General features: G+C 35.1%; 1 pseudogene; it reads right to left on the bottom strand.

Moving 5' to 3' along the window:
- The window catches only part of LOC112390455 (platelet glycoprotein 4-like), a 47,331-nt pseudogene that overhangs the window by 20,348 nt on the left and 4,131 nt on the right, over positions 1–22,852 (bottom strand).

Raw genomic sequence — 22,852 nt, 5'->3', positions numbered from 1 at the left:
CTGTTCCCATATGGTCACCGTGAATGTATTCCTAATCCTTGGGTAGGTTTAGTGTCTTTAGCACCTCAATCTTTCCTTTCCTTACTTTGATAGTTAGAAAAGGCACATAGTCTAAAATTTAGATAGAAGAAAATGTACTCAACAGTCTAAGAGATATCAGTCCTAAGTTTGTATAAATATGGTATATCACTTCAAATCCCCTGGTATCAGTTTTTTAAATTTACAATTGAAAAGTTCTGGCTAATTATTTTCCCTTAGTTCTTATAGTTTAAGAATGAGTTCAAAAGTCTATTAAACTGTTAAGGCATGTAAGATAAAGGTATAGCTTATTTAGTCTCAGTACTGAAGAAAATATAAGAATGAAACTATTGAATAAATACAAATACCCTTAAGACCTGGAAAATAGTTTGAATAGAAGTCCTTAGCAGGTATTGTAGTTAGGTAGAATCAGTTTAATGCTGTGGTTCTCAGAACTGAGTGTGTATTGAAATCCCCCAGAGTATTTGTAAAACTCATTGCTGAGCTCCAAACCAAGAGTCTCTGATTCATTTGGTCTAAGGTGGGGCCTGAGAATTCACATTTCTACTTAGTTCCCAGGAGATGCTGTTGTGGCTGGTTCAGGAGCCACCCTTGGAGAACCACTCATATAACCTACGCTTTCAATTTTAGGATTTTAAAGTGCTCTGGTTTTAAAATTGTGATAGATGGTTTTCTATTTAGCATGCATACTTTAGACTTGTTGAGAATACATGCCACAAGTGTAAAACTCCTGTGACTTCCTAAATGTAGGGCAGTTAATTGATGCTGATAAATTCATAATAAAATATATATTTCGTATCATCATTAAATCCTTAGATTAGGGTTTTATATAGGCAGAAACAAAAATTTCAGTGTATATTAATGGCAAGAAAATAAGTATATTCCAATACAATGGCAGTTGTCAAGTGGAAGCTTTTTCAGAAATACATATGGTCAAGGAAAGAGTGCCACTTATTATGGGGACTCATTCACCTGTACGTGTAAGGACCTGTGCTTAACTTTAATTTTGCTGCTGTTAACTGCCACTCCCTCTGGATTCTGCACATCAAAGATTCAGAACTGTCTGTAAACTTCTGTGCCTGTTTTAACCCAATTTTTAAAAGCAATTGTACCTTCATCAAGGACAGCTTCCTATGAAAAAGAAAACAAGTTTGGGTTATTTCTTTGTAGTAGGTACGGGCAGTTGTTGGAGTTTAAAACCTTTAATTATTCAATAAAAGGACTAAGCTCAAGTATCTTGCTCGTGAGAACCTTTGTAACCTGCCATATGTTTGCAACAGAAATGTTTTCAACAAATTATGATAGCAATCTCTTTTAGTTAATCTTTTACAAAGGGAATCTGTGTGTAATATTGCAGACATGTCTGTTGATTGTAAGGCCAACCGTTGGCAAGCTTTAGAGTGACTTTATGTGAGAGTTCACAATTTACTAAGGAAATTTTATTAAACCTTTTCCAAAAAGTTCTTATCAGGTTGAACATTAACTTCTCTTCTGCCCTCAGTGAGTTGGACTGAGAAGGAAAAACAGAGAAAAATCTAGTGGTATTGGAAGCTTTTTCTCTTTTTTCAAAAGTTGGATACTTCAGGGGGAAGTCACTTAACGTTTGTTAGATTAAGAAAAACACAAATTTGACTTTTCTCCGTCAAAATCCTGCTCAGTGTGGCTTCTCTAATTCTCAATATATTTACAGCAACCTGTTAGTACATGTTTCCAAAAATTACAAGTCTAATTCAGTACAATTAGGTTACTACTTTTTAGATAAAAGGATGAAGGAAGTTTTCCTTTTATTCTTTTGTGAAATCCATTCAAATAATTGATGCCCCTCATAGTAATGATAGAAAAAACAGGAAAAAAATACCAATGACAGAATCAGAAAACCCTACATTAGAAATCTCTCCTGTGCTTCAGGAGCTGGGACTGAGTAGAAAGTCACCAAACCCCTTGGGTCAATTTCAGTATCTGTAAAACGAGGGAGTTATCGTAGATGCTCTCCTGGATTCCTTGCAAGGCTTTCACTCTCTGGGCAGGAAGCCTCTGTAGCTCTAGTAGCTAACGCAGACAAAGGTGACTTTGTAGCAGGCAGTGTTTCCAAGTAAGTACCTTGGGAGGGATGCCCAGGTGTAAAGTTCCAACTTACTTTAGTGCTAGAGGAAGAGGGAGGAAGTATTTCACACAAAATGAGCCTAACCAGACCCATGAATACAGGGACAATCTGATTTCTTTGTTTCCTTCACCTGCAAGCATCAATTCATAGAATGATGGATCAGGAAAGGACATTGGACATTAGCACATTTTCTAGGAGAGCGTGCTGAGGCTCTGAGAAACCAGGTGTCTGGCCCAAGGGTAACCAGGCAAATACCTAGAAGTAGAATCATGACGAGGATCCTAGTCTCTGACCCTTAGGCTGGTCCTCTTTTACACCGTGTTTTTACTAATTTTTTTGTTTCTGTCATCTCTGCACTTAGTTGGTAGAACTCAAATTGAGTTAACTGTCTTCAGGATACTTTACTTATTGCTTAATGTAGAAAATAAGGGGAATCCTTAGAGAAGAACAGGACATTGGGTATAATGCCTTTATGAAACCCTGTGCTGTTGCGATCCTTTTACACTGGGTACATTGGAGCTGCTAAAGCAATGTGAGACCTTCTTAATTTTTACAAGCAATTGTCCTTGGAAATCTTTTTATTTGCTCCTAAAATGTCTTATTTCCATAGCAAGCCCAAAATTAAGACAGAATTGCACATAGATAAAGTATTATTGCTATTCCTCTAAATGTAAAGATGTTTACCCTAAATGATCAGAGTGTTATAGCTGAAATCTATATGGAAGCTGAAAACTATGTTAATTTACCCATTTCAAGAGACTTTATGAGGGGAAAACACACATGAGCATACACACATACACATGATTACTCTCACACTATAGAATCTTAAGGACTAATACAATATTAAGTGTTTATCATGTACCTCTGAAGGTACATATTTATTTCAGTTTTTAATGAGAGGAACACAATATATGTTTATATTGAAAAGGCACTGTGATAGAATGTACTTGGCAGGACAGAAAACTCCCTAACTATCATGCTTGTGCATTTAATATCAAAAGGCATCATAAGTGTATCATGCTTTTTCTTCTAAGTGCCATGAATCATTTTGCCTTGTTTGTTCATCTGGAGACATAGAGAGATAGATTTTTTTTTTTTTAATGGGAAAGTTGAAACACAAAGAGTTGAAATCAGTGCATGAATTATCAGCTGTTAGAGATAGGGTCATCTAACCCCATCCATTTTTTTTTACAGGTAGAAGTGGGTTCTAGAGAAACAGATGTCTGATTCAGTGTTGTATGACAATTTAGTAGTAGGTAATGGAGAATCAGGCCTTTTACTCCAATCTTGTGTAGTTTCCATAATACCATGATTTGTTCAGAGACAAAGAAAAAAATATTGAAGCAGTCAGAACAGAAATAAATTTCTTCTGATCGTAACGCTACCGTATGTATTAGAAAATTGTATTGGCCTACTTGAGTACTAAGACTAATTTTAGCTCCAGTTCCTTTAGTTTTAAAAGGAGGAAAAGTTTTTATGTCCTTTGTGAATTTAAGAGGCCTTGGTTTTAAATTGACCTTGGACTATCTGGTCTATTTTGCACATCTTTCACTAAATTTGAAGTACAAAGGTGATAAATATGTGTACAGAAAAAGTAATATAGTTTAAGATCCTCTCACTTGTCTGAGAAGTACATCAGTATGTGTCCCTGACTTTAAATGTTCAGATTATCCAGCCCTAGTAATAACTGGATTCCAGCCTGATGACTCTTACATGGCATGGTCTGCAGCTGCATTGAAAGCCATTTACCTTGAGACTTCTCTTTGCTACATTAATTTGAAAGCAGATGTTTGGAAGAATAGTATCGTCTATCTAGTCACATGGTCGCTTCATTATTGCTGTTACAGGAAAACAGTACTCATCAACATGATGGTCAACTTTAGTGTAACTATTAAATTTAATATCTTCTTATGCATGAAGTGTTTAGAATACATTTGTAAAAAAATATATATATCCCATTTCTCAAGGGTATTATAGAGTTCCAAGAAACAGAATCATACACAGCAGATTTTAATCTTTGAGTAGATTTCCTTGTCCTAGTCCCAGCCTGATCGAATACATTGGCTTCTTTACTCAAAGCCTAGAGTGAAGTGGTTAACAATGAAACTAGATGCTATGAGTTTGATCCCCAATTTGGTCACATGCTAACCATTTAAACTTGGGCAGGTTATTTAATTTCTTTGTACCTCTGTTTCCTTATCTGTGCAATGGGGATAATAAAAATATTAATATTAGGTTGAACTGTATAAAATTAGTATTTTTGAAAGTCAAAATAAGCAGAATATGGAGTAATTAAATATTTATCCTCATAGGTTGTTATAAGAATTAGTAAATGTGAGCACTGAGAATAGTGTTAGCATATAATAAGCATTCAATAAACATTGGCTACTATTATTATACAAATTCTATCCACCCTTTCTAGGGAGAACTCTCATCTCATTTACTTCCCAGATTGCTTTCACTACTTTGTTCTTAACATTACTGTCTAAACCAGTCCTGTGGAAATAACTCATGTAAAATCTTATGACACTTCTTTTTCTGTTATTTAATCATTTTAATATTTACTCCCCATCTAGTGAAATCAAAACTTCCTTAAAAAAGTAGAAACATACTGAAAACAGTATTCATCCTCTCCTCTCACTACTAAAATTTGTTCTGATTTGGACGAATTACAAGCAGTTCTCCCATGTTCAAAAAATTTTCTCGTGTGTGAATTATGTATATGTATGTCTGTGCATGTTGCGAGAAAGAAATCTTTAGTTCCCTTCTTTGTCCTTTTTCTGAAGTCCTTTGGTAGTTTCTACTTTCCACATTCGTGATAGCTCATACCATTGACTTCTAGTCTATCTAGCAAGATTGCATAAACCTGCTGGGTCCATACAAATCTAGTAGGAATCATAGTCTAAAATACTGGTAAAGAAATTTTCACATACAATGCATAAAAAGCACGAAGTCCCTAAAAAAACACTCCTTGGAAATAAAGAGTAAAGAAATACATATATATATGAAGTAAAATATATGGACCATTTTAGGCTATTCCAACGGCCAGTGTCAAGGTGCCATCTTTTAGAATGAGAGGGCATCATAGAGTCCCAACTCTATACTTTAAAAATTAGGTAACAACATGAGATGATCTTCTGATCTTTTAAAATTAAGCAATTTAATTCTTCTTTTTTTAATGGCACATTTATACAGGTAATAACGTTCTCAGTTTGGTATTAGTCCATAAAATGAAGCAAGTAATCTGCATTGATTTCAGTGGTAAACAAAATCTGATCGGTACTAAAACTTGTATACATTTGTAAAAATAACAGCAGTAACCTAAGTGGTCCTGAGGCAGGGGTAAGATGCTTTGCTCTCTGGGATTACACATAACTCAGAGATGTGTGCCAATTTCTCGGTCCTTTGTCTCTACATTCAGACTCTCTAGAAAGCAAATCTACTGTTTAGTTTTATCTGTAACCTCTATAGTAAAGATTAAATCTGAGCTCTGATCTTTGATATATACACTGATGTTCATATCAAATCATTTATAAAACCTCTCTCTTTTTCTCCTAAGGTATACATTTCTATCAGTAACTCAGTTGGACATTTTGCAGTTTGTTCTTTTTTACTCCTCTCTCTCCCTGTTTAGTCCCTCTATCCCGCTGCATCCCATCACCCATCAGTTCTATGTACTCCACCACACTAGACCAGGGTGCCTTTTGTTATGTGCAGACTGTGCAAAGATCTTTCTAAAGAGAGTCTTAAATTCTCCTTGGAAGTGGTCATGTCCTATATTGTTGTTTCCTGTTTTTGGTCTCCTCACTTTCCAACACTTACTATTGTAGAATTACAGAGTACAAAGCTGTGTAAATCAGCAAGTCCCTCCTTTCATGTTGCCTAGGTTTGGAAACTGACTCGTCCTCTTTTTGGCTAGGTGAGTTGGCAAGTTGATTTAAGGTTGTGTGACTATAAAATGGGTAAAATAATAGTACCTTCTCATAGATACTTGTGAAGATTAAATGAATTTGTATATATGAAGCTCTTAGTAACACTAAATAACACTAAATTAATTATTTAGTATATAGTATATTAGTATATAGTATATTTGATATCAATCTCTAAATGCAGATTTTGTTATATCTAACCCCTACCAGAAGACATACACCAACTACTATTGCCTATCATGTCATTAATTAAAGTCTTCTGCGTAATGTTCAAAACTTCCTAAATCTTACCACATGTTGTCTTTCTAATCATCTCTCTTGTTAATCCTATATTTCTGGCACATTTTCTACATCGTTCCTTCCCTCATCACATTTAGTTGCATTTCCACAACTTTATCTATCGTATTAACCAGTTCTTTGACACCTTTACTGCAGTCTACTTTGGACACTCAAAGTTTTATACTTCAAAATGCAACTCAAGTCTCTCCTTCTTCCTGAAGTTATTGAGTACTCTGAGAAAGTTCTTTTTCTAGATAACATTTATTTTTCCATATTCTATACTTTAGAATTCAATTATAGAGTTTCACAGGTCTCTATATTTTTTATAATTTGCTTTTCCCCAGTTAAAACTTACATTTCTTGAGATAAATATTTATTTTATTCTCTTTTAGCCTCTATACAAAAGCAAATTTCTGATGTCTGAAAACTCTTATTTCCTCAGGATTAACCATTGTGAATTTAGAGATACGTATTAAACAATTAAAATAGATGCTAGCACCTCTCCTGCCATCTAACAGAATCTATATGTATAATATTGTTTAATAATAATAATAATATATAGTTGTTCACTATTCAGCTATTGATCATCAATTATGTATCAGAAAAAAATAGTCTTAATGTAAAATGCTATGCACTGGAAGATTGTTGTGACTTTTCTATTCTGAAAACTTTTCCATAATATAAGTTATAGTCTGTGTGTTAGAACTGACCCTGTTCTCTCTACACAGAAAATTCAGAAGGGAAGCACAGTTTATAGAATAAGAAGTGTGTTGAGCAATGACGACAATTCTCTGTCACACCATTAGATAACTGTCACCTCACCATCACCTGTATGTCTCTGTTGAACTGTATAAAAAATGGTATCAAGAAATCTGGCAATTCCAAGGAAGGAGATGGCATTCAACTTATAATATTTTTTTCAATTAAATGTATGCAGTTGAAGATAGGCAATCTGTTAGTAACAGAAAAGATAGAAATTACTATATTATTACTAAGCCCATATACCAGGCAAGTATAGAAAGTGTACCTTAAAATGTCCTATTTTTCTGTCTTTTATACTGAGACAACAGCTGTAATGGTACAATGAGACAATTTATTTAAACTGTAAAACATAAGCATTTTAGCTAAGCAACAAAAACAAAGCATTGGAAAATAATAACTTCTTGTCCTAAGAAACTTGATTTGAAATTAAATCTACATATTTATTTGTCAAACATGGATGAGACAGATAATGGTCTTGGCAGGAACAGAAATTGCAGTGTGAGTTGGTAGTCTAGCCCATTTTATGAACCAGTTCTTGTTCTCCAGTGTGCACTGTGCTTACTAACATCTAGACCACTGACATCTGAACCACGCTGAGAGCTGAGGCAAGCACTCAGATATGTTTTATTTGGTCAACATTAGGTTTAGAAAATGAACACACATGCCTTTAGGCAGGGCACACACTTTTAAATTCCAGTAGTCCCTCTCTTCACTTTATCTTATTCTTGGCATCTTCAAAATTTTTTGTTAAGTTTGTCTTCAAACCCTTGAAGCCACTTGAAATTTGACTTTTCCATCCCTGGTTTAGGACTTCAGCAGATCTGCTACTCCTTATCCTAGTTTTCTGTCTCTTTATCAATTAAAGTTGGTGAGTGTGAAGCTGAATTAGAAAGAGCTAGGATTGAGATAAATTTTGGCTTGTTGTGCAAAGTCTATATACCAAGTCATTTTATTTTTAGTTAAAACTATAGTCAACTTATTATGCATATACTGGGGTATGTCCTATATATCATTTCTGAAAATATTTTTTAAGAGTCAAGTATAAAACTTCATCAATAGGAAATATCAATATTTATAAGACAATCATATATTATTACACATATTTTAAAAAGCAGTTTAGCAAACAAAAAATTATTTTTTACCAGTTTTGCCAAATATTCCTGTATCAGTATTAAACACAGTTATGTTTAAGTTATGTATAAGAAATATCATTTTACTTTTCTGCATATTAACCAGAGTGCAACTACTTCTGTAAATATACTCTCACAAAATACAGTTACTTATTTCTTATTTAAAAGCATATCAATATATGGTTTGGACATAATTAAAAACAATAATAAGCAGTTAAGGAATACAAAAAATAACTAGATTAAAATATAATATCAAAAAGTCATCACGAGAGGAGGAGAGTACAAATGCAGGTTTTTAAAAATGCATTTGAAATTGAGATCAACAACTTAAAGCAGTCATACATGTATATATAGACTGCTATACAAAAACCACATGGTAACCACAAATCAGAAGTCTATAATACATATACACACAAAAAAGAAAACAGAATAACTCATAACACTAAAGATAGCCATCGAATTACAAGAGAAGAGAACAAAAGAGGAAGGGAAGGAAAAAGACCTACAAAAATGAATCCAAAAATATTAATAAAATGGCAATAAGAACATAAATATCAATATAAATAAATATCAATAATTACATGAAATGTAAATGGACTAAATGCTCCAACCAAAAGACAGAATGGCTGAATGGATACAAAAACAGACCCATATATATGCTGTGAGCAAGAGACTCACTTCAGATCTAAAGACACAGACTGAAAGCGAGGGGTGGAAAAAGGTATTCCATGCAAAAGGAATTCAGAAGAAAGCCAGAGTAGCAATACTTATATAAGACAAAATAGATTTTAAAATAAAAACAGTTATAAGAGACAGAGAAAGACACTCCATAATGATCAAGAGATCAAACCAAGAAGAAGATATAGTACTTGTAAATATATATGCACCCAAAATAGGAGCACCTAAACATATAAGGCACATAATAATGGACATAAAAGGAGAAATTGACAATAACACAATAATAGTAGAGGATTTTTAACACCCCTCTTACATCATATAGATCATCCACATATAAAATCAGTAAGGAAACACTGGCCTTAAGTGACACATTAGGCCAAATGGATTTAATTGATTATATGGAACATTCCACTTGAGAGCAGCAGAATACACATTCATTCCAAGTGCACCTGGAACATTCTCCAGGACAGATCACATGCTAGGCCACAAAAGAAGCCTTGGTAAATTTAAGAAAATTGAAATTATATTAAGCACCTTTTCTGACCACAGTGCAATGAGACTTGAAATAAACTGCAAGAAAAAAACTGCAACAAAACAAAACAAAACACGTGGAGGCTAAACAATATGTTACTAAACAACCAATGGATCACTAAAGAAATCAAAGAGGAAATCAAAAATTACCTAGAGAGAAATGAAAATGAAACATGATGATCCAAAACCAGTGTTTTGCAGCAAAGGCAGTTCTAAGAGAGAAGTTTACTGTAATACAAGTTTACCTCAGGAAACAAGAAAAATCTCAGTTAAACAATCTTAACTTACACTTAAAGGAACTAGAGAAAGAAGAACAAAAAGAAACCTGCAGTTAGTAGAAAGAAATCATAAACATCAGAGCAGACAAAAATGAAATAGAAACTAAAAAAAAAAAATCAATAAAACTAAAAGCTGGTTCTTTGAAAAGATAAACAAACTTGATAAAGCTTTAGCCAGACTCATCAAGAAAAAAAAGAAATAGCCCAAATCAGTAAAATCAGAAATGAAAAAGCATAAGTTATAACTGACACCACAGACGTACAAAAGATCATAAGAGACTACTATGAACAACTGTGTGCCAGTAAAATGGACAAGCTAGACTAAGAAATGGACAAGTTCTAAGATACAGTCTCCCAAGACTGAACCAGGAAGAAATAGAAAATATGAACAGACCAATTACGAGTAATGAAATTCAATCAGTAATTTAAAAACTCCGAATAAATAAAAGTACAGGATCAGATGGCTTTACAGGTGAATTCTACTAAATATTTAGAGAATAATTGACACCTATCCTTCTGAAACTATTCCAGAAAATTGCAGAGGAAGGAATACTTTCGAACTCATTCTGTGAGGCCAGTGTCATCCTGATACGAAAACCAGACATAGTACAGAAAAAGAAAACTAAAAGCCAATATCACTGATGAACATAGATGCAAAAATTCTTAACAATATGTTAGCAAACCAAATCCAACAATATGTTAAAAGGATCATACATCATGATCAAGTGGGATTTATTCCAGGGATGGAAGGATTTTTCAGTATCTGCAAATCAAACAGTGTGATACACCACATTAACAAAATGAAGAAAGAAACCATATGATCATCTTAATAGATGCAGAAAAAGCTTTTGATAAAACTCAACATCCATTTATGATAAAAATTCTCCAGGAGGTGGGCACAGAGGTAACCTACCTCAACATAATGAAGGCCACGCATAACAAACCACAGCTAACATCATACTCAATGGTGAGAAGCTGAAAGTATTTCCTCTAAGATAAGGAACAAGACAAGAATGTACACTCTTTCCACTTTTCTTCAACATGGTTTTGGAAGTCCTAGCCTCACCAGTCAGAGAAGAAAAAGAAATAAAAAGAATCTAATTTGGAAAGGAAGAAGTAAAACTGTCACTGTTTGCAAATGACATATATTATACATAGAAAATCCTAAATATGCCCCCAGAAAACTACTAAAGTTCATCAATGAATTCAGTAAACTTGCAGGATACAAAATTAATATAGACATCTGTTGCATTTCTATACACTAACAGGGAACTATCAGAAAGAGAAATTAAGGAAACAATCCCATTTACCACTGCATCAAAAAGAATGTAATACCTAGAAATAAACCAACCTAGGAGGTAACAGACCTGTACTTGGAAAACTATACGACACTGATGAAAGAAATTAAAGACAACACAAACAGATGCAAAGATATACTGTGTTCATGGATTGGATGAATTAATATTATTAAAATGAGAATACCACCTAAGGCAAACTAGAGATTTGGTGCAATCCCTATCAAAATACCAATGGCATTTTCCACAAACTAGAATAAATAATTTAAAAATCTCTATGGAAACACAAAAGACACCAAATAACCAAAACAAACTTGAGAAAAAAAAATGGAGCTAGAGGAATCAAGCTTCCTGATTTCAGAGAATTATACAAAGTTACAGTAATCAAAACAGTATTGTATTAGCACAAAAACAGATACATAGATCAATGGAGCAGAATAGGGAGCCCAGAAATAAACCCATACCTATGATCAATTAAACTTCAACAAAGGAGACAAGAACATACAATGGAGAAAAGACATTCTCTTCAGCAAGTTGTGTTGCAAAAGCTGGGCAACCTCATGAGAATCAATGAAACTAAACACTCCCTCATACCATATACAAAAATATACTCAAAATGGATTAAAGACCTAAATTTAAAACTGGATATCATAAAACCCCTAGAGGAAAACATAGGCAGAACGCTCTGTGACATAAATCACAGCAATATTTTTTTAGCTCTGTCTCAAAAAGCAAAGGAAATAAAAGCAAAAATAAACATGGGACCTAATGAAACTTAAAAGTTTTTGCAGAACAAAGGAAAGATTGACAACACAAAAACACAACTTACTGAATGGAAGAAAATATTTGTAAATGCTATGACCATGGATAAGAGATTAATATCAAAAATATATAAACATCTCATACAATTCAACATCAAAAGAAAACCGAACAACCTATTTTAAAAATGGGCAGAACTTACTAGACATTTTTAAAAGAGAATATCAGATGGCCAATGGGCACATGACAAGATATACAACATTGCTAATCATTAGGAAAATACAAATCAAAACCACAATGAGATATCACTCACACCTGTCAGAATGGCTATCATTAAAAACATGACAAATAAGAAATGTTGGTGAGGATGTGGAGAAAAGGGAACCCTGATTCATTGTTGGTAGTAATGTAAATTGGTGCAGCCACTGTGGAAAATAGTGTGGAGGTTTCTCAAAAAAACTGAAAATAGAACTACCATATGACTCAGAAATTCCACTCCTGGCTATATATGTGAAAAAAACAAAAACACTAATGTGAAAAGATACGTGCACCCTAGTATTCATAGCTGCGTTATTTTCAGTTGCCAAGATACGGAAGTATCTTCAGTGTCCATCAACAGATGAATGGATAAAGAAGTGGTATATTTTCACAAAGGAATGAATACTCAGCCATGAGAATTTTTTTAGCTATTTGCAGCAACATAGATGGACTTGGAGGGCATTGTGTTAAGTGAAATAAGACAGACGGAAAAGGCAAATACTATATGATATGACTTATATGTGGAATCTAAAATATACAACAAAGTAGTGGAAAAAAAAAAAAGCAGCAGGCTCATAGATATAGACAACAAACTAGTGGTTACCAGTGAGGAGAGGAGAGGAAGGAGGGACAATATAGGCATAGTGGATAAATGGTGAAGAAAATATTTAAGGTAGTGGATGCCTAGTTTCTGTGATAGGTCTTGTTTTCTTACTAGCCTCAAATATATATATTTTAACATATTCTAGTGCAGTATTGTTCATTTTGTCATGGACAACTGATTAATGACAATTCTGTTAAAATCAACCAGATGGTGTCAGTATGTATTTCACCTAGTCAATCTTATCTTTGGTATCTTTATATGATATATGCTTATTTCATAAAGATGGCAAGAAAACTCTTAGTGGAATGAGTAGATCCTATTGTAACAAAGAATTTATTACTCTAATATTTGAAAATATAGTCAGTTGAGCTATTTTGGTTGCAACAGGATTTTTTTTAAATGGAGTTGACCTGACATTGATAAGCAGATTGTGCTTTGTAGCTTTTAATCAAATATTCCCTACTTCAAAATGCCCCTGGCCAGGAAAAACAAAAATACCAACAGAATGGAGGCTATAGACAAAAAAGAGGCACACATGATATTTTTGTCAACCTTGTAAATATAGTAATAAAAATTATATTTTGTTATGGTCTCAGATTTTCCCTCCATAGCTTTGTTGTGGTAGAAACACCACTCTTAGGAATTTATTAGTATCTCTTTCCACTTTAGGAACCACTTAGTTTTTCAGAATTACTACCAGCATAGCTAAGAAAATAAGGGAAATTAGAGTTTCCCCAAAATGCAGAAAGACAAATGTTATAAAAAATTTTCATGGCAATTTATTAATATTTTACTCTTTTTATCTATTAGGATTTCCCTTTACCTGTTTCACTGTAAGTCAGGATAAACAAACTGATTCACACTGAGGTCCTGGTGGCTGAGAAGCTTGAATAGTCATGAGTGTCACATGTTTTTTTTTTTTTTCCATTGTAAGTGAAAAACTCACAAGCCTAAACAAGTGACTTATTTTTCCTGTGGAATTTTATGTGTCACTGAGCAAGTAGGGTGGGCTTTTTATTAATTGCTTGGGGGTGGAGGGTGAAGAATAACAGGCTACCTCCTATGGCTTTGGCCAGGGTTGTCATAATGCGATGGAACAAGTTATGTAAACCTGATAATAATGACTAGATATTCTCAGGTAGATAATTGTACAGCACCTGAAAATTTTCGTGGAACATAATCTTTTAAACAATCATTGTAATTGCTAAGTAGAGAATGTCACCCAGGTGTCCTGTACTGTATACAAGTGATCATATTCAGGGGAGCTTATCAAGTAATATTTTACTGAATACCCATTTCATAGAACATTCCCCACTTTTCATCTGCAAGTTGTACCTAAGGTGGTCATTAAAATAAAGGGATCCAACCTGGTGTAATTGAGACTGGTAGACTGAAAATGAAACCAAAGCCTGATATGCTGCCACTTAATGGCTGTATACCTCAAATTCCTCATGTGTAACACAAGATGCTAAGATGAGATCTGTAGTTTTTAATTTAAGCAGCTGAACTGGCTCTTCACTCAAATTCTTACACGGAAGACCAAGCAGAGTGACTATGATTATAACAGTGGCGGCAACCCTGAGACCCCGATGTCCTTTGCAGTTCTGACAGATGGAATATAAAATGATTTAAAAATTATAATTTGGTTGTTGCTAAAATGGATATACGTGTGTATATTTGCTACTTTTCGGATTCTATGCCATCACCTAGTTGACAATCTATTTGACCTTTACCAGAATCATTCTCCTTTATTCAAGCATCCCCATGGACTGTAGGGAAGAGTCCCAAGGGGCAAAGAGTCCCAAGAAAGTCCACTGGAGAACCCAGGGGGCAGCACGTTCTTCAGTGCCTCCCTCTTTAAACCTGAAAACTCATTATTATGACTTATAAGAACCCTGAGCTGAGAGACATCAAATCATGGGCAGACCTGCATACTGCCTAGACTCTGTCTGCTTTAAAGTTAAAACTAAAGTGACATAGTGTACACAGCCCACTGCTGTTGAATCAAGCTCATCAGAAAACAGAAGTGTCAATAATTTATTGTGTTGAATTGCATGGTTAGGCAGTTCCTAGTCTAACTCTGGATAATGCATAAACAATGATACCAGAGTTACTCTAACATTCCTGCACATGTGTACTGATATTTTCAACAGAAAAAGATTGAGTTTATCTACTTTTTCAAATTTTTAACTGCGTGACTCACTTTTGTTACCTTGATGTAAGTTTCCATTTTTTTCCCTCTAAGAATAGGGAAGATATTTCACATGAGTGTAGTCCTGCTTTATCAGCAGCTTTGCTTTCTGTGGTTTCAGTTACCCACAGTCACATAAGGTCAACTGAGGGCAACTAAAACTGTCCAAAGCAAAATCTTGAATAAGGGGTATTGCTTAGGATTTGGTGCTGTCCATGGTTTCAGGGCCATGCTGAAAGTCTTGGAAGGTACCCCAAGACACCCATGGATAAGGAAGTGATTACCGTACTTGGGTACATTTATTATGCTTCAGTGCCTTGTCACCATGAATAAGTATTGCTATCATAATCATACTTTAACCTTATGCTTCATACTACAAAATTATAAATACAGTTGACCCTTGAATAACACAGAGGGGTTATAGGCACGGACCCTTTTCACAGTGGAAAAACCACATTATAACTATATAGTCAGCCTTCCTTATCTGTGGTTCTGCATGAATTCAACCAACGACCCATTGTGGATTGGGCAGTGCTGTAGTTTTTATTGAAAAAAATCTGCATAAAAGTGGACCCTTGAAGTTTCAACCTGTTTTGTTCAAGGGTCACCTGTAGTTTTATTCACCTGAAGCAAAAGAGGGACAAACCCATTATGTAAGGCATACACTGAGTACATAAGAAGAAAGTTCAGGTTACTCAGCACATCCTATTCAACAGCTTCCCCACTTTTCTCTCAAATGCAGTTATTTATAGCAAGTAAATTTTTTTCTTGCTTACTTGGTTTTCTTAACAATGCAGCATCTTACATATTAAAATTTATTTTATTTGCTAATTTTAGATTAAACTTTTTTCTTTATTGTTTCTTCTTCGTAGAAATAGACAAGATATTGATGTCTGTAGTAATTTACTGCTTGTTTAAAGTACTTAAATTTAGAAAACAAAGGTGCTGGAAAGAAAATTAATTATTAAGACTTATGTCAAGTAGAGAAAGTAAAAAGTATGTTTTAAGATATCACTAATCACATACTTTTCTTGAGTCTGTAGGGATATCAGCTGTATCCTATCAGTTCATAGATCATAAATTCTATTTCTTTTGTAGAATTCGTGAGTATATCTACATGTGGGCTTTCTTTGAAAGAAGGAAGAATAGAATTTTTCTGTTTCTTTTTTTGTTGTCATATCTACATAGTGTTTCTAGAATGAGCAGTATGCCTTTGCACTATGTTGCACTGGTGGTAGGAACTGAGGCTGAGCTCTAAAAAGCATCTGCAATACGTAGTTCAGAACAACAAAGTTCCCAGGGAATCTGTAATTATTCCCATGTGTGGATAGAGCTGTGTTCCCTGGGAAACTCCACCTAGAAAAGGCATCACCCAGGGACTTCCCTGATGGCTCTTTGGTTAAGAATCTGCCTGCCAATGCAGGGGACACGGGTTCGATCCCTGGTCCGGGAAGATCACACATGCCACGGAGCAACTAAGCCCATGCGCTACAACTACTGAGCCCGTGCGCCACAGCTACTGAAGCCTGTGCACCTAGAGCCCAGGCTCCACAACAAGAGAAGCCACCGCAATGAGAAGCCTGTGCACCACAATGAAAAGTAGCCCCCGCTCGCTGCAACTAGAGAAACCTGCATGCAGCAATGAAGACCCAAAACAGCCAAAAATAAAGTAATTAAAAAAAAATAAAAATAAATAAAAGCCATCACCCAGAGGTAAAATTTCCTGGGATATGAACTACGAAACTTTAAAACAGTTTCAGATTACAAGAATATATACTTGTACCATAAATGAATGCCAGGACTTGGATGACATTTTCTAACTCATGAGTGAGTATCACAAATTTCCTATTCTATCCATAAGTCTTCTTTCCATTTTTCCTTAGAATAGGGAACCAGATCAGACACCTGTGTTTTCCACTAGACACACACTATTATTCTTTTGATACTCAATCTTCCTCACCTAATAAATACAGGATCTGCCCATAAAACTCAGTTTTAGAGTTTTGAGTGTAATTAACACAACAACAGGTTGAATATGAGTGGTGAAATTTAGCTTTCAAAATTAATTAAGTTCCTTTTCACACTCTTACTTTACACAATATCTAGGTGTGTTTACAAAGCCATGATTCCCTAGACATGAGTAAAATGCAGATACACATCCAAGCTAGTTAAACCAGTCATTTAAATCTGGTTGTTTCATCATGTGGAAACAGAAGGTCATTAGACTAGTACGTATTTTACATGCGATCCCAATATGTAAAGATAGTTAAAAGAACAGCTATTCTGGTCAAAGTGGGAACTATGGCCCATTCCCCTTCCAGTCACATCTCATTTGGGCTCTGAGTCATCCCCACAGAACCCAAGGGCTCTGTGGAAAATGTTTAAATAACTAGATTAGGAGATCTCCAACACATTTTTTTCTTGAACTTACCATAATCCTTTTAATATACTTGTGCATTTCCATCCTATCAGAATATATGGAGGTAAAAATATGTAATAGAAAAAAGTTTATAGATATCTATAATGTAAAACAATAATATACATCACTAAATTATGTTTTTCAAATATAACAACTTAAAAGTTGTTTTGGATGGGGCCTGAACCAAGATGGCGGAGTAGAAGGATGTGCTCTCACTCCCTCTTGTGAGAACACCAGAATCACAACTAGCTGCTGGACAGTAATCAACAGGAAGACACGGGAACTCACCAAAAAAGATACCCCCCAGCCAAAGACAAAGGAGAAGCCACAATGAGATGGTAGGAGGGGTGCAATCACAGTAAATCAAATCCCATAACTGCTGGGTGGGTGACTCACAGACTGGAGAACACTTATACCACAGAAGTCCACCCACTGGAGGGAAGGTTCTGAGCCCCACGTCAGGCTTCCAAACCTAGGGATCCAGCAACTGGAGGAGGAATTCCTAGAGAATCAGACTTTGAAGGCTAGTGGGATTTGACTGCAGGACTTTGACAGGACTGGGGGAAACAAAGTCCACTCTTAGAGGGCACACACAAAGTGTGTGCATCGAGACCCATGGGAAGGAGCAGTGACCCCAGGGGAGAATGAACCAGACCTACCTGCTAGTATTGGAGGGTGTCCTGCAGAGGCAGGAGGTGGCTGTGGCTCACCGTGGGGACAAGGACACTGGCAGCAGAAGTTCTGGCAAGTACTCCTTGGCATGAGCCCTCCCAGAGTCTGTCATTATACCCAACAAAGAGCCCAGGTAGACTCCAGTGTTGGGTTGCCTCAGGCCAAACAACCAACAGGGAGGGAACCCAGCCCCATCTATCAGTAGACAAGTGGATTAAAGTTTAACTGAGCTCTGCCCACCAGAGCAAGAGTCAGCTCTACCCACCACCCGTCCCTCCCATAAGGAAACTTGGGCAAACCTCTTAGATAGCCTCATCCACCAGAGGGCAGACAGCAGAAGCAAGAAGAACTACAATCCTGCAGCCTGTGGAACAGAAACCACATTCACAGAAAGACAGACAATATGAAATGGCAGAGGGCTATGTACCAGATGAAGGAACAAGATAAAACCCCAGAAAAACAACAAAATGAAGGGAATATAGGCAACCTTCCAGAAAAAGAATTCAGAATAAAGATAGTGAAGATGATCCAGGACCTCAAAAAAAGAATGGAGGCAAAGATCGAGAAGATGCAAGAAGTGTTTTAATAAAGACCCAGAAGAATTAAGTAACAAATGAACAGAGATGTACAATACAATAACTGAAATGAAAACTATACTAGAAGAAATCAATAGCAGAATACCTGAGGCAGAAGAACGGCTAAGTGACCTGGAAGACAGAATGGTGGAACTCACTGCTGCGGAACAGAATAAAGAAATAAGCATGAAAAGAAATGAAGACAGCCTAAGAAACTTCTGGGACAATATTAAACACAACAACATTCTCATTATAGGGGTCCCAGAAGGAGAAGAGACAGAGAAAGGACCAGAGAAAATATTTGAAGAGATTATAGTCAGAAACTTCCCTAACATGGGAAAGGAAATAGCCAACCAAGCTCAGGAAGCACAGCGAGTCCCATACAAGGTAAACACAAGTAGAAACACGCCGAGACACATAGTAATCAAATTGGCAAAAATTAAAGACAAAGAAAAATTATTGAAAGCAGCAAGGGAAGAATGACAAATAACACACAAGGAAACTCCCATAAGGTTAACAGCTGATTTGTCAGCAGAAATGCTACAAGCCAGAAGGGAGTGACATGATACACTTAAAGTGATGAAAGGGAAGGACCTACAACCAAGAGTACTCTACCCCAGCAAGGATCTCATTCAGATTCAAGGGATCAAAAGCTTTACAGACAAAAGCTAAAGAAAAGCTAAAAGAATTTAGCACCACTAAACCAGCTCTACAACAAATGCTAAAGGAACTTCTCTAGGCAAGAAACACAAGAGAAGAAAAGGACCTACAAAAACAAACCCAAAACAATTAAGAAAATGGTCATAGGAACATACATATTGATAATTACCTTAAATGTGAATGGATTAAATGCTCCAACCAAAAGACACAGGCTTGCTGAATGGACACAAAAAGAAGACCCATATATATGCTGTCTACAAGAGACCCAGTTCAGACCTAGGGACACGTACAGAGTGAAAGTGAGGGTATGGAAAAAGATATTCCATGCAAATAGAAATCAAAAGAAAGCTGGAGTAGCAATACTCGTATCAGATAAAATAGACTTTAAAATAAAGAATGTTACAAGAGACAAGGAAGGACATGACACAATGATCAAGGGATCAATCCAAGAAGAAGATACAACAATTATAAATGTATATGTACCCAAAATAGGAGGACCTCAATACATAAGGCAACTGCAAACAGTTGTAAAAGAGGAAATCAACAGTAACACAGTAATAGTGGGGGACTTTACACCTCACTTACACCAATGGACAGATCATCCAAAATGAACATAAATAAGGAAACAGAAGCTCTAAATGACACAATAGACCAGATAGATTGAATTGATATTTCTGAATTTATTTGAATTGATATTTCTGTATTTATTCTGACCAGCTGAATAAATACCTCTAAGTCAGCCTTGAAAGAAAGACAACCTAACAGTAATAGGCAGAAATACATTTAGTTCATTAGGTCATATTTAAACCAGTCCTCATTGGATTGCTTGTGCTGTCCCTTCTGGGCATGTGTTGGATCTTCATTTGCTAGCTGTGCAATACAACTGGAAAGGAATCCAAAGCACTCTTCTTCCTCAAGTGTTGCATTATTTTTCCAGAGTATTTTGACTGACAAATTTATTGTAAAATTAATAAGTTATAAAAAAATTTTAGGTATATTGAGATTCTTTTTTCCAATGTCAGACCATTTAATATGATAAAGTAGAAATGACCTGTGTGATCTCATTATACTTTTCATTTAAGAAGAGTAACTTATGGACATTTTAGGTAATCTAAAAAGATGATTTCCTTATATCTGTGAACTTTTATCTTTGTTGTATTAGTAAAAAAGGTAGTATAAAGGCTAATTTAATATTTTGATTAAGAATGTCTATTTTATTGTATTTAATCTGCTTTGATACATTTCCTTCTCAGCCTTAATTCTCACAAATACACATATGCAGACCCTCCAGTGTGACAATTCAGAAATAGCCCACCAACACAGGAGTTCAGATGCCATTTTAAACAGCATATCTTAAACATATTGAAAGGATAGTTAAATGATAATGAAAATATGAAGACTATTAGAGAAAGGTGATTCAGAAGAAAATACATGTAAAATAGATGCATAAGTTGACACTGAATTTACTTGGATCACTATTTAATCAATGGCCTAATGCCATCCAGTCCTCTGTCTCTGAAGAGGAAAATGTCACACCCTCCCATGAGCAGCCCAAAGAATCAAATTTACATTCCCAAAGGCAGCTGTTAAGTGTTCAGCCCCATAGACAACAGTTCCTTAGTAGCTTAGCACACAAGACCCAGAAAATGCAAGCTATGTGTAGTCTGCAACCATATATTTACATTTTGAGCAAAACATTCAGCTTGAGCAATAAGGCAGAAAAATACTGTACCCATTTCTAATGTATGTTGGGGTTTCCACTTTAAAACGATTGTGTATGTGCAATATTTTGAAAGGATATTTTTTATGAGGGTATACCTTGCCTTATGTAAATCCACTAGAGCACTAGACAAATTCAGTGGAGTGAAAGTTAAAACTGTCAACGTGCTAAAGTCAGCGTAGGCACAGTGCTTCGGGAGCTCTTCTTTTTTTTCTGAAAGACCACTTAGAATTTGGAAACAGACAGACATAAGTGACTCCTGATGTTACCAACACTAGTTATATTGATTGGGGATTAGGAGTTAAATAACTACTTATTCATATTTTCTTAATCAGAAAATGGAGAAAACTAAATAAGAGAATCATAATAGGAATTAATTGAGGCGAGCTGTGTGCAACACTTGACAGGGGCCTGATGATGAGGCAACAAAGTGCTTCCCTTTCCATAGGTCCCTTTCCCCTTTTCTCTCTTTGCTCTAGCTCCTGGAGATTACGTCTCTCTATCAGACATATATTTGACCTATTTTTTTGTCCTGTCTCTGCATCTACTAGAATGTTGGCTTCATGGGAGGGGAGATAGTTTTATCTGTTTAGAGGTATAAAATGAGAAGTCTTGTTCAACCACCAGTTCTGTTCCTCAGAAGTGACCAATGTCAGGTGTGTCCTCATACCCTCCATTAATTTTAAGAATTTTAAACTTATATACATATGTGTATGGACTATTACATACACTGAATCATACTTTCTGCAACTTGCCTCTTTTAATATCAAGTACCTTGGGGATATTCTCATATCATCGATAGTGTTAACTCTATTTTTTTCCATTATTAAAAAATGGTCCATAATAAATGTAGTATTGTCTTTTAAATGACCAGTATTATTTTTAATGAAACTTTTGATTTTTCTAGTTCTCTGATCTTACAAAAACAATGCTAAAAATTCATGCCTGTATAGTTTTGTTTATGTGCTTGGGCACTAGTAAACAGAAAGTGAAATTTCTGGGTTGAAAGTACATACTTTTGTTTTGATAGGGAGAGTTTTACCAAATTTCAGTTCATACAGGTAAACAACAATGTGTGAAAATGCCTCTCTCCATACATCACTCACACTGGTTTATATTGTACTTTAAGTTTTTAGCATTTATTGGTAAATATTTAATTAAGTGAAGTTTAACATATTTTCTTAATTATATTGGCATTTACATTTTAAAATATTAATGATAATATCTTTTTTTCCCCTTGTGGGTTTGTCCCTTCCTTATTAATTAGTAAGGAAGTAGCTAGCCTTCTTACAGTTGACAATTAAAAATTTTTTTGACTATTTCAAAGTTTATTTTTATTGTATTTTTATAAATTACTGAAATTTTTAACTTTTATGCCATCAATTTTCACAGTAATTCCTTTTAAGTATTGTGTCATGTTTTGAAAGGCTTTCTCCAAGAATATGAAAAATAGTGAACAAACTTTCGTCTAGCATTTGTATGGTTTCAGAAAATCCTTTATAACAGTATTTCTAGATAAGCTGATTCATGGAATTTAACACTTGTGAAGTAAAGGAGGTAAAAGAGTAAGTTGAGTAATTGTAAATATCCCAACATATTTGAGTAGCAGATGACGGATGCATAATAAGAGTTCTAGAAGAAGAATCACATGGCCCAAGTTCTGACCACAGCTTTATTAATAATAATGGGTTTTGTGAACTGGGCAACACACAGTCATCATATTCCTGATTTCCTCTTTTGTCAAAGAGAATAACTACAAGCCTTAAGCTGAAAACAAAGTCATATGGTAGATTTAAATTTTAAAACATAAACCTATATGTATTGGGTTGGCCCAAAAGTTCGTTCGGGTTTTTCCATAACATCTTTTTTTTTTTAAACATCTTTATTGGAGTGTAATTGCTTTACAATGGTGTGTTAGTTTCTGCCTTATAACAAAGTGAATCAGTTATACATATATATATGTTCCCAT

This window comes from Neophocaena asiaeorientalis, unplaced genomic scaffold (genome assembly GCF_003031525.2).
Source record: "Neophocaena asiaeorientalis asiaeorientalis breed wild unplaced genomic scaffold, Neophocaena_asiaeorientalis_V1.1 scaffold483, whole genome shotgun sequence".
In the NCBI taxonomy this organism is placed as follows: domain Eukaryota; kingdom Metazoa; phylum Chordata; class Mammalia; order Artiodactyla; family Phocoenidae; genus Neophocaena; species Neophocaena asiaeorientalis.
The sequence above is the reverse complement of the archived record's forward strand: the minus strand, read 5'-3'. Positions and strand labels throughout refer to the sequence as shown.